At 44.5% G+C, this 14,149-nt stretch overlaps 1 protein-coding gene across 3 annotated transcripts in view; it reads left to right on the top strand.

Annotated features, from left to right (window-relative positions):
• The window catches only part of sdk2b (sidekick cell adhesion molecule 2b), a 966,819-nt gene that overhangs the window by 797,021 nt on the left and 155,649 nt on the right, over positions 1 to 14,149 (top strand). The gene's annotated exons all lie outside the window — the stretch shown is intronic.

A 14,149-nucleotide genomic window follows, 5' to 3' on the forward strand; every position in this document is an offset into this window, starting at 1 on the left:
ATTAGTGAGCAGGCCATTGGGCTGTAAAGAACTGGTGAGATGATGTTCTGCAGTACACTCCTGTAAGGGTCCTGCTCATCTCATGCTGCTGCTTAGAGCTGCCTTGCTTGTGACTCCTGAGGCTGTACATCTGCACTCAGCTCATTTTGACTGTGTCTGTCCTCCCTCTTTTGAAGGGGGCTCTCACAGATGCCTATGCTTTTCTCAACAACTCCTGCTCACTAATGATATGCTCCTCACCCAGTGCCACCCTTTCTAACTGTGCATGAGAATCCAACAGTTTGAGTGTATCCATGCTGGGAGGTTGCACTTGAATAGTGTGATTGTGCTGAGTCTGTAGCTTCTGTGTTGTTCAAGGGCTTCAGTGACATGCAGAGGCACTGGCATATTTCCTCAAAGAGCCCTATCGGATATAAAAGATGCACTGCTGTTGCGTGGAAGAAGTGCATTCCTTCTCCTTCATCTCTACCCAATTCACATTTTTCCCCCTCTCCTACAATTATTGCCATCTCTCCGTCGCTCACTTCCTCATGATGTGAAGGGCTACCCCCTCCATGTAGTCAGGTTGGTGAGATGAGGTCTCCTCTTCCCATGTGTGCCCATTCTCGCGCATTTTCGGCCCTCTTATGCAAGGACAAAATTTCAGAGACAGGGCAATGCTGCCTATCTCACCAATAAGAAGTCTCAAGTCCAGTTAAAGTCCAATAGAGTTATTCGGCAGTAAACGCCACTAGCTTTCGGAGAGGTGCACCTTCGTTCGGTGAGTGGGAGTTCTGATCACAAACAGAGCATATAAAGACATAGTCTGTCTCTGTCAGGCAACATCAAACAGATATGCTCTGTTTGTGATCAGAGCTCCCACTCACCTGACGAAGGAGCAGCACTCCGAAAGCTAGTGGCATTTGCTACCAAATAAACCTGTTGGACTTTAACCTGGTGTTGTGAGACTTCTTACTGTGTTTACTCCAGTGCAACATCGGCGTGACTATCTCACCAATTCCAGGGACTCATTGAAAATGTAATTAAAATAGCTGTAGGGATTTGAGCCTTGCTCAGGGACCAAAATGATTCTGGGTGAATATTTCAGTCATATTCAGGAGCACCAGTCACCATCAGGCTGCTCAGCTGGTGTGTCTATAAACCTGGAGGCTTTCCATCTGGTTGTTCTATTAACCTCATTTTGCCAGAACATAGAACATAAATGAAACCTCTTCTGGCACTCTATCCAAGTCGCCCTGATGACACTGCACTATTCAGACAATACCATCTCTAGTCAGGCTTGCTTGATTTGGCTGGGTAGCATTCTCCTGTCACCCTCCAGGAATAAGACCCCTTATCTTTCACTCTCAGCCTTCCACAGGACATCGAAGGTGGCATCCCTAAATCTAGTGGCAGCCCTGCCATAGGTACTTGAACTTGGTTCCCTTTTCCTCACTTCTGTCCACCATTGCATTTCAAACCACGATAATGACTATTCTCTCATGCCTTTAAACTAGGCCCACAGTTCCAGACTCACGTGGGCTTGCTTCTCACAGTCGTCTCTGCGGGTTGGTCACCAAACCTGACCTCCAGCCAATTAGGGCCAATCTCTGGAAAAATCATTACCCTGCCTGCTTCCCCCTTGGAGAGAGGTCGAGGACTGGAAATGACGTCTGGATCCTGACCACAAACAGAAAACCTTGCCCACAGTAGTAAATAATCGGGAGGAATCTTAAAAAAAAAGAGTGGCTTTGGGTCAATTGGCAGGTGATTAAAGTTTAAAATTTGTTTTGGATCTCCATCCCACCCACTCTGGTTTTGGCAGATGTCATCCAAACTTTAATCATGGCTTGAAATGCAATGGTGGACAGAAGTGAGGAAAAGGGAACCAAGTTCAAGACAGTGGACAGGCAACCAACATGCTGTGAGGAAGCAGGCAGGAAATTAACTGTGATACCTTGAGCCTCATTGTCACTTCCTTGCGGAATTCAGCTATGGTCGGCTGAGTTTCCTGAATCTTGGGAAAACCCAGCAACTCCTTCGAGATGATATCTTGGCAGATTCAGGAGACAAGTGTCTTTACCTCAACCTCCTGGATTCAGAAGCTTTCCTGGGGAGCCGTAAGTGGGCTCTGTCTCCTCTTACTCCCACCCCTACTATCCCCAAAATTGCCCCGATCAATTTCCAATCACTCCCTACATCTGTTCAAGTCTTATTTTTCTTTATTCTTTCATGGGCATTTTTACCCATCCCTAATTGCCCTTGAACTGAGTCCCATTTTAGAGAGAGAGCAGTTAAGAGTCAACCACATTGCTGTGCAATCACGTTGTAGGCCAAACCAGGTAAGAGTGGTAGATCTGCCTTCTCTAAAGGAAATGAAAACACTATGGCAGCTGTTTGGGAAAAAAACATTCACTTTCTTGATGGTTTGCTGCAGTTACAAACAAGATGCAGATTGCGAGAATGGGATCTGTTCCTGTTGACATAACACTGACGTTAATCAAAGGGGCTTTGAGTTCAATTCCATGGATTTTGGGAACCATGCCATTCAGTAAACTGCAATGTCATGTCACAGCTGCTTGTCAATAGGAATCTGATGAAATTGTAAGCTTTAGAGAACAATGTGTTCATGATTTGTTTAATGCAACTGTGCAAAACTGTTTACATGGTAAGAAGTCTCACAACACCAGGTTAAAGTCCAACAGGTTTATTTGGTAGCAAACACCATTAGCTTTTGGGGCTTTGCCTCTTCGTCAGGTGGGTGGGGAGTTCTGATCACAAACAGAGCATATGAAGGCACACACTGAGTTTACAGAATACTGATTAGAATGCAAGTCTTTACAGCTATTCAAGTCTTAAGGATGGAGACAATGTGAGTGGAGCAAGCATTAAGCATAGGTTAAAGAGATGTGTATTGTCTCCAGAAAAGACAATAAGTGAGATGTTGCAAGCCCAGGCAAGTCATGGGGGTTACAGATAGTGTGACATGAACCCAAAATCCCGGTTGAGGTCGTACTCATGTGTGCAGAACTTGACTATCAGTTTCTGCACAGCGACTCTGCACTGTTGTATGTCGTGAAGACCGCCTTGGAGATAGTTTACCCGAACGCATGAGGACGGCCTCAACCAGGATCTTGGGTTCATGTCACACTATTTGTAACCCCCATGACTTGCCTGGGCCTGCAACATCTCACTTAATGTCCTGTCTGGGGACAATACACATCTCTTTAACCTATGCTTAATGCTATCTCCACTCACATTGTCTGCACCTTTAAGACTTGAATAGCTATAAAGACTCACATTCTAATCAGTATTCTGTATACTGAGTGTGTGCTTTTATATGCTCTGTTTGTGATTAGAGCTCTCCACTCACCTGACGAAGGGGAAAAGCCCCAAAAGCTAGTGGCATTTGCTACCAAATAAACCTGTCGGACTTTAACCTGGTGGTGTGAGACTTCTTACTGTGTTTACCCCAGTCCAATGCCGGCATCTCCACATCAAAACTGTTTACACAGACATACCAGAAATTTGGCATTAAAAGTACTTGGCCACTTATTGTTTACTGTTTAAATCTGGAACATTGGAACTGAGCCACTGTGTTCTCTATTAGTCCAAATGCCTCATAGAATAACAGCAACAAAGCTGGCAATGGCATTTTCCAAGATGTTGCCACTGTTTGTAAGTATTGTCACCTGGAATTATTTGCATAAGTTCAAATGTAGACTTATTGGGACAGGACTGTTAGAATTTGCATTACAGTGCCGCATGTTTTTTTTACATCCTGTTTGGCACCATGATCCATTTTGCTTAATTCATTTTGTAGTCTCAGTAATCACCACATTCAATCCTCCTGCGATGTCTGTCCTCAGCACAGTATTTTTCAGCTACACCATGTTTTAATGTTGTCAGCACTCGCTATTTACTCACACACATGAGGAATAACTATTTGGGTCAGAGGCTATAAGCCTCTGAGCAAAGATCAATGAATTCAGGAAAGCAGAAGGGAAAACTGGAGGAGACAAAGTAAGGCAGTTATGTTACCCATTGTGCTGTCTGGGCTTTCTGTAAATCACTGAATTATGGAAATTGGGTGCAATTTACATATTTAATCTGGTGCAGGAAATTCTAGGTTGCAATGTATTCTCCGAAGGACATTAAGTAATTGCACTCTGAACTTCCATGAACCTTAAGCCTCAAAGATGACCATGCTGCAAAGGTCATATTTTCAATCAGGTGAGTGCAGGATTTGTTTCACAAACAGGGCACATATTGACATAAACCCAATTACAAGATAATAGTTGGAATGCGAGTCTTAACGGGTAATCAAGTCTTTACAGGTACAGACAATGTGAGAAGAGAGAGGGTTAAGCACAATTTAAAGACATGTGAATGATCTCCAGCCAGGACAGTTACTAAGATTTTGCAAGCCCAGGCAAGTTGTCCTCATGTGCGCCACACAACCCTGCTACAGCAACCTCTTGCAAGATGTGCCGGACATCAACATGGATGCCATCATCTCATATGAGAACACCATCCACTAGGTACACGGTACATACTCCTGTGACTCAGCTAACATTGTCTACCTGATACGCTGCAGGAAAGGATGTCCCAAGGCATGGTACATTGGCGAAACCAGGCAGACACTATGACAACGGATGAATGGACACCACTCGACAATCACCAAGCAGGAGTGTTCCCTTCCTACCAGGGAACACTTCAGCGGTCATGGGCATTCAGCCTCTGATCTTCAAGGAAGTGTTCTTCAAGGCAGCCTTCACGATGCACGACAACACAGAATTGCTGAGCAGAAACTGATAGCCAAGTTCCGCACACAAGGACGGCCTCAACCAGGATCTTGGGATCATACCACACTATCTGTAACCATCACGACTTGCCTGGGTTTGCAAAATTTCACTAACTATCCTGGCTGTAGATAATTCGCACCTCTTTAATCTGTGCTTAACCCTCTCTCCACCCATATTGTCTGCACCTATAAGGAGTCTCACAACACCAGGTTAAAGGCCAACAGGTTTATTTGGTAGCACGAGCTTTTGGAGCACTATCCCTTCATGAAGTGAATGCTCACCTGACGAAGGGGCAGTGCTCCAAAAGCTTGTGCTCCCAAATAAACCTATGGGATTTTAACCTGGTGTTGTGAAACTACTTACTGTGCCTACCCCAGTCCAACGCCAGAAACTCCAAATCATGTCTGTATCTGATAGGTTTTTGGTAGGCAAGGGAATTAAGGATTATGGGGAGAAAGCAGGAAAGTGGAACTGAGCCATTTCAGATCAGCCATGATCTTATTGAATGGCGGGGCAGGCTCAAAGGGCTAGATGGCCTACTCCTGTTCCTATTTCTTATGTTCTTATGTAAAAACTTGATTACCTGTTAAGATTTGCATTCCAACCATTATCTTGTAATTGAGTTTGTGTCTATATATTCCCTGTTTGTGAAACAAATCCAGCGCTCACCTGATGAAAGAGTGGTGCTCCAAAAGCTCATACTACCACAAATAAACCTTGGATTTTAACCTAGGGTTCTGAGACTACTTACTATGCCTACGCCAGTAACTCCACATTGTACTTTTGATGCAAAGATTAAAATGTTGAGGGTTCTGTGTTATGTACTGTTTAGCCTTGCTGGAGTGTGGCATCATATGGCGTGGCCCAATAGATTTGATTCATAGAATTGTAGAATCCCTATAGAACAGAAGGAGGCCAGTTGGCCCATCGAGTCTGCACCAACCCTAATCCCATCCAGGCCCTATTGTCACAACCCCACGCATTTACCCTGCTAATCCCTTTGAACGAGGGTCAATTTAGCATGGCCAATCAACCTAACCCACACATCTTCGGACTGGCGGAGGAAATCCACGTAAACGTGAGAAGAATGTGCAAAATCCACACAGACAATGTCCCGAGCTAGAATTGAACCTGGGATTCTGGCGCTGTCAGGCAGCACTGCTAACCACTGTGCTGCCTCCCCTTCTGCACTCTTCAGCTTGGAAAACATGTCTATCAGTTTACTGGAAGTGTGAATTAACAACATCACATCTAGGGCAACAGGGCACCTGGGATCTTAATTAATGACTGTATAACCAATGATACTTTGAGTAAGAAACAGGGAAATGTTGGTGAAGGAATGTAAATTAGAGTCAAATCCAGAACAAAAAGCAAATTAGAGTGAAAGAAAATTATGAATAAGATAAAAGATATGGAAAGAAAAAAAACTTAACATTTATAAATTTGACATTTTATAATCCATTGACTGATCTGTAGAATGAAGCAAAACTCCAAAATATTCCCATTGTGAGCCAAATGCATGGATTGCTATTGTATTAACAATTATTACGTTATTAAAAAGGTACTTAAGTTCTTAATTATTAGACTTTCTGTGATCAGTTTAGTGGACAAATGATGTGCAAATCCAATGAGTTCTAATAAATGACAGGGCTGCTAATAGTGATATACCATTTGTGCAAAACAGACAAAATTGACCAGCAAGTGCTGAACATTCACAACTCATGGCTTACCTGTTAATGCTGATGATTTGCACTTTAATAATGGTGTGCATTATTGTTAACCCACTATCAAGATCAAGCTCAATTTGTTAGCATAATTTGTTCTTGGAAGAGACTGACTGGTATTTATATTGGCCAGTGATGCCTTTATTCATTGTAATTAAATTAGAGATTATAGTTTTCTGAATGGTATGACCCAATCAGGGCATCCCAGTATTAAAAACGTGCTGCTAATTAATTTTTAAATTCTCACCTTGCTTTCAAATCCCTCCATGGCCTTGCCCTTCCTAACATCGGAAATCTCCTTCAACGCCACGACCTACTGAGATCTTGATGCTCCGCTAATTCTGTCTATTTGTGCATTCCCAAATATAATTGCTGTGCCATTGATGGTTATAGGCCCTAGGCTCTACAATTTCCTTCCTACATATCTCTGCTGCTTGACCTTGCCTTCCTCCTTTCAGACACTTCTTAAAACATTTCTTTGCGAGCAAGCTTATCTGGCTCAATATCATATTTTGTTTGATAATGCTTCTGTGAAGCACTTAAGGTTTTTTTTTGTTCTTCTTTCATGGGATATTGTCCAGCATTTATTACCCATTCCCAATTGCCCTTCAACTGCACACCCACACTGCTGGGAGGAAGTTCCCAGATTTTGACCCAGTGACAGTGAAGAAATGGCAGTATAGTTCCAAGTCAGGTGCGTTGGAGGGAAACTTGCACTCTGTGTCAGTGATGGAGAGGTGCCAATCAAGCTTTGTCCGAGGTGGTGTCAAGTGTTTAGAACTGCACTTATCCAGCCAACTGGAAAGTATTGCATTATAAATTTATAAATCCTGATTTGCGTCCTGTCGATAGTGCTCAGGCTTTGGGAAGGAGGTGCCTGCAGAGATCACTGCAAAATTCCCAAACTCTGACCTGGTCTTATTGCCACCAGACATATGTGGCTTTTCCATTATGTTAAAGGGGATATAAATGAGTTGCTGCTGTTATTAGCATAGAAATCAATTCATATGCTTGTAACATGAGAATTACTAATTTCCTTTAATTTTTGTCCACACATTATATTCTATCAAAACTTTGCAAATTTTGAATTGACTTTTCTTTGTGATTGTTGTTTCCATTCCCTTGTGTTGACCTCAAACTGTTAGTAAACACCCTTGGAGTGCTACACATCAACTCTGAAATCTGCTCGCCCTCCCCTCCGCAGTGTGCCACTCCTCCAAATCTGGCCTGCATGTCAGCCTTCGCAATCCCTTTAAAGCAAGGTGGTGCAAATGAAGGGAAGGGAAGGTAAGGCCTGCAAGTGACTCCTGTGGACCCCAACTCCCCCCTCCCCCATATGGCAATTATGGGAACCACACTTCTGGTCCTGAGTTTCATTTATCTGTGTCCCTCGTGTCCTCGCCGATACCCACTGAGCAGTGAACACCTGGAGGGTGTTGGCTCCCTGAACACCCACCTCCAAAACCTCCCTTGGAAATGAAGGCATCAGGTTCTGTGGAGCTGTTGTAAATGGCACTGGTATGACATCACACCAGCACCTGCTGAATATCCGGTGTGAGGGGGAGGGGGAAGGGTTCCCTGAGAGAGTGCTCACTAATGACATGCTAAGTTTAAAAAATTCAATCGTGAGACATGGGTATCTCTGACTGACCAGCATTTATTGCCCATCCCTAATGTATTAAAGTGAGCTTGCTGTGGTCCCATGAAGTGTTTCATGCCACTCAACTGGCAAGGGGCGGGAAGTTTGGAACTTGGAAACTTGCTGGCACGGATCATGCTTTCTGGATTTTGAGTATGCATGTGGAAAGTGCAGGCTCAAAGTCCCCCCCACCATTTACTGCAATCATCTGACAAACTGATTCAATCGCCAAGAGTCTGGTCACTGTTATATTTTGCTGACTCCTCTCCTGTTTAGTGGTTGCTTCAGCCCTTGGTGATATTGGTGTCATCATTCGCTAACAATATGTTAATTGCTGACTCGAGGGAATCCAATCCGGTCAGGAACTTGGACCCAGCTCCTGACTAATATTGTCACAGCAGCAGGGAAAGCCGCTGAATTTTACGCCCATCTGTATTGATAAATAATTACAGATCATTTGGAAATGATAATAGCGGGAAACAACTGTTCACTGTATCTTCATAAGTAGACATGAGAAAGCAAACTGAAACACACTGGAAATATTTTAAATCAGTCGTCTTGTCATTGCGTCAATTGATGTGGAAGAAGGCATTGAGCAAAGCAGCAGCCTGCCCCTTAGCAATGTCAGAATAAAAAATAAGACATCATTTTGTGCAGATAAATTTTGCAAAATCAAGTTCAGATTTTTTAAACCATTCAAACCTGAATTAATTCTAACATTTACAGAACATTTTAACTTGATAGGTTTGCTGGAACATGCAAAAAACGTTCTGTGCGATTCTGAGGCACTCTGTGATCAGGGTCAAATACATTTTTTTTAGGATGGGGAGGAATAAATGATTCAAGGCAAATATGAAATGTTGCTTTCCATTGCAATCAGTGACAGATGTGGAAAGTATTCTGTTGGAAATGTCAAACCCCTAGGATCTGGATCTGATGCATTACATCTCAACTATTGCACAATAGAATTCTTCACCCTGGGACACTTTTAAATAACCGGTCTGGAGGTCAACTGATGGATTGGGTATCTGCTCTGCACTTCACCTGACCTTACATTCTGATTTTAAATGGGTGCATAATCAGAACTGATCAGTTTTTAGCCAGATGAGATGGTCAGATACAATGAAAATCTGTAAGCTACCATATCCACAGTTCAGTGATAAGTCCACTGTCCAATGTTTGATCATCCAAGCTCAGACCTCAGTAGGGCACTGTAATTGGCCTCACTGCCCTTGGACTTGTTATATTTATTCCTTTAGATCTTGGGTGTTACTGGCTAGGCCAGCATTTATTGCCCATCCTTATTTGGCCTTTAGCAGGTGGTGGGGAGCCTCCTTTGTAAACTGAGCACCGACAGTGCTATTTGGAAGCAGCACTTCCCATTTTCTCCTTCCTCATTTCCTGTCAATATCGCAGCTGAGGGTGTGCCCTTCTTGAGTGGGGGCTGACCAGAAGGTGGGAAACTTGAAAACAAGAGGCTCAGCACTGGGACTGACTGTGAGTTACCCGGGTGGGGTCCATGAGAGGCCAAGCTGTCAGGGCACAGTAGGGGAATCAGGAATGGGCTGCATCTCCCTTCATGCGGCCTGAAGGGCCTTGCACTTGGGGGAGGATGACTGCAGTGTGATTGGAACCTGCACTCAGGCAGCAGGGTGAGGATAAAGGGGAGAGGCTGCCCAGAATGTCAAAGTCAGGGGTGCTTGAGTGTAACGGTAGATCTCATTGAGTCATGGAAGGCTGCTCAGCACTGAGAAACAGCTTGCCTCTAGGAATAAGCTAATATGCTCATCGCTGGCCTCACAATTCAACTGTCACAAGGGGCAGACACTTGGCTGAGCAGGCACCCAGCCCCCCCCGCTAGTGGTTTTGCCATTAAGTAGTGTGCATCCAGAAAGCACTCTCAATTAGTGGAGGCTAACTGCTAACCCTTAGCAAGTCAATGTCCCAAGCATCGAGCTGACATTCCCAGTAAGGCTGCAACATTGGACAGATAACACTGATATGACAAAGTGTGATGGTGATGTATATCATCACACAACCCAATTAACGTCATGATGGGGTGGCTCATTCCAGGGCAGCATGGGTGATCTGTGCGGCATCTCTCAGTGTGTATCCGGAAGGTTGCAGATGTTCTTTTATGTGACGGCTCACTTGGATAACAACCTGGACCAGACCAGGCGAGCCAAAACAGCACAGCCATGGGCTTCACTATCTTTGTAGGCTTGCCCCAGGTGCAATGTTTGATTACCTGCACTCATGTGGCCCTGTGTGTTCCAGGGTGTCATGTGATGCCTTTCATGAACAGCATGGGATACTCCTCCCTCTTTGTGCAACTCATCTGTAACCTTATGATGTGCTTCATGCAGGTGTGTGCCCATCTCCCTGAGAAAGTCCATGGCAGCTATGTCAGATCTTAACTGTCTTTGAGGGAAAGCGGTGGCTGGAGGGATGGCCCCTTTTGGGACAGGGGTTACCCACACAGCAAGTGGTTCACGATGCCAGTGCGGAGACTTGTTACAGTGGGGCTCATGCTGCAATGCATATGCTGGTCGAGCAGGTGATTAGCCTTTTGTAGATGTAGTTCTGATGCCTAGACCAGTCAGGGGTTAGGGTGGATGGGTGCCCTATGTTGTAGCCCCCCCAGAGGCTTCCCTGCGTCATTTTAGTCTGCTGTGATCTCCAAAACATGGTGCTGGAGCGGGGAGACCACCTAGACCTGGGAGGAGATGGAGGAGTGCCACATCTCCTCAGATGAGGATGATGTCAAGGAGGGCAGTGAGGATGACCAAGCAGAAGAGGAGGCGGAAGAAGTCTGGGCAGTAGTCAGCACTATGGATGACCTCACAGCATCTCGCTTCAGAGACGAGCGGAACTAGGAGCAACTAGCTCTCCCACCATGGGGACTAACATCTAACAAATGATATGGTGCAAATAGTGTGCTGTTATGCTGTTACCAGGTGTCATGGACAGGGTGCTGAAACTATTGTCTGGACTCTATGGGAGAATGCTGAATTGTATTGAGCACAGAGCAAATCACTGGAGAACACTTTGATATGAGAGAGGTGCACTTTGATGTAGGGGACAAGGGTGTTCATTCTTCCATGTATGGGGGTTGGGGTATGGACTTCAGGCCAATGGGGGGACAGTTTGGGAGGGCGCATGCCAGCAGCAGCGCCGCCTTATTGCATGGGAGGAACATAACAGTGCCATTTTCATACTCCACAGGCACTGGGTGAGCTCAGTGGCATGAACAGACAGGGTGGAGGCTCTGTGGGTGAACACAGTGAAATTTAATGCCAAACATTCAATACAAAATGGTGACCTATCTACACTAGCGCCTATATTCATTCATGCCCATGGTTTCTTAATCTTTCTCACCCTCACATCCAGGTGAATCCCAAGGTTCCACAACTGAGGTTGAGGCAGCCTGCTGACTTTGCCTGATGTGATCTTGGTGGGTGTGCTGGCCTGTTTTTGGGTAGCACATGTGTTTTACTGCTGCCCTCCTCGATGTCAGGGGCTGGAGATGTGTCGCTCACAAGGGGTGGAGGTGTCAGATGGATTGTACACGCCCAGGGCCTCCTGGCTGGAGAGCCCTGGGCTGTACTCCTGCCAATCCTCTTCCTTTCCAGTTCCTAGCGGTTCTTGTGCTCTGCTATGGGAAGGAGGGGCAGCTGGAGTGAGATCCAGAAACACTGCCATCCTCTGGCACTGACAATTATGAATTCCCACTAGTGCTGCATCATGGAGCTCAGACATGGACGTCATGAGCTGAGCCATGGTGTGGACAACTTCTGCCATAGAGTGCTCATTCTGCACCAAGGTCTCCATTGAGGAGGCTACTGTCATCCCTTCCTGATAATCGCCACTCTGCCTTTGCCGCTCCAACAGCGGTAGGACGATTGGGCCTAGAGGCAAATCATCAGCAAGGAGCTCATCAGATCCAGGGCTCCTGCATCCCTCCAAGTGCTGGTTTCCTGGGACATTGCTGTCTCCGCCTATTGTGGATCTTCAGCTGTGAGGTGCTCACAAGTAAGTGGCCCAGAAGCTGGTCTACTAAGTGAACCCACCGAGGTTTGAGTACCTGTGCTGGTGGCAAGTGGAAGTGACAGCTCTGATGCCTCTTCAATGGAGGGGTTGGAGAAGATCCCCCTCTAAGCTGCTGGGATCCAGTGGGTCAAGGAGGTGCAAGGATGGTCCGGCCTGTTCCATTAGTCAGCCTGCCAGAGAAGGGCCATTCCATTGGTGCATTACAGAGGTTACGGAAGGAACATTGATTGATTGCTTGAGACTTGAGGAATGACGGTATATGGGTGAGGTTTCTCACATTTCTGTGCTACCAACATACTGCTTTTTTTCAGTAAGATTCTGCTTGCTGTGCTTTATGTGTGATATTAACTGAAATCTGGAATCTACGTCCCCTGATTAATTTAGTGCCTACTGCTTTTCCTATTTTTTCAAAAAAATCATTTATTGTATTTCCTCAATCATGAGTGTGAAAGAAAAATTCCTTTCTACTGAGGTTGCTTTAGCATACAAATGATTCCTGGCACAGTGGTTAGCACTGCTGCCTCACAGCACCAGGGACCTGGCTTGGGTCCCCCGTGGGTTTCCTCCTACTGTCTGAATGTTGGTTAGATGCATTGACTCAAACAGCCACCAGAGTGTAGCAACTAGGGGAATTTCATAGTAACTTCATTGCAATAAAAGTTTCTGTAAAAGCTTCACAAACCTTACTTGAGACTAATAAATACATTTTACTTTAACTCCTGTGGGGCTCTTTTCTATCACTGAAAAGTACTATTGCTTCTTGTGGGCCAGCACACACATAGGACACCAAAGACAGGGCAGCAGGGAACTTCAGTGGTGATGTCTTCCCATCAGGTCTATTTCCATCCCAGACATCAGCTACAAGAGGGTAACTCTATGGTTCCCAAAGGAAACCGAGAGCTTACGGAACAGGGAAGAAGCAAAGTGCATTTGGGTCACTGATCCTACTTTGGAGTGTGATTTCTGGAGTAATCCATTCCCTTCCCAGCCTGAGTACAGTGAGGTAAGTTGTAACAATGATATCAATTCCACACTCAGGATTAGAGCCTTCACTACAGGATCAATACCACACTCAGAAATGCATCAAGAATCTGAGCTCCAGTCCAAAAATACAAATTATGCACATTTTGATCATACATTGCCCTGAAGGTGAAGTTGTGATAAAGTTCATGGAAAAATAACAGTCCTTTGTTTTCTTTCCTGAATGTTTTACGGTCATGTTTTTCCAGAAATTTTTACCATGTTCGATTTATGCTGATTAGTTCTCATTATTCATGCATCAACTGATTGTTTAATACTTTCAAGTGCCCAGCTGGAGTGTCAACTGATTTTAGAGGCTTATGGTGAACCTTCTTTGTTTCCATTTTACAGCTAGTGTGGACTGTCAGTGTAAGAGAAGAGTACAAGCTGCTGTTGGTGATGTTGCATGAACGTTTAATATGCTATGCTAAATTCCTCTCTTCACTTTTGAAATGGAAAGATGAATTCGGTCTAAGCAAGATAATCATCTGTGATAACATCATGAATTGTAATTTCTACACTACTTCTTCTAATTTCTACTTCTTTTATTATCCTTTGCTCCTGAATCTGCTTAGTCAGGGTTTGGTAAAATTTCACTAGCATTCACAACACCTAACAATTTTGTGCTTTGTATTCTCTGAAATGAGAATGCTTTTCTGATTAGCTGAATACTTAGTTACTGATATTCCTTAGTAGCTTCTGGAAGAACATTTAAATAAATAGGTTCCATAGATGTCAGCATATAAGTTTGAAGTCTCTAAAAATCCTTCCATAAACAGGTGTCCGCTTATCCCCCAAGTATAAAAATGAAACGCATGCGTGTGGGTGGTCACCAATTTGAAATGTCAATTGCTTCTGATGCAAAGAGAGGGCATGTCTTAAACTCCTGTACACAGTCACAACAGTCTGCTTAATCCTTTATGCCTGATTAT

This window comes from Carcharhinus amblyrhynchos, chromosome 21 (genome assembly GCF_965287045.1).
Source record: "Carcharhinus amblyrhynchos chromosome 21, sCarAmb.v2.hapA, whole genome shotgun sequence".
Classification (NCBI taxonomy): domain Eukaryota; kingdom Metazoa; phylum Chordata; class Chondrichthyes; order Carcharhiniformes; family Carcharhinidae; genus Carcharhinus; species Carcharhinus amblyrhynchos.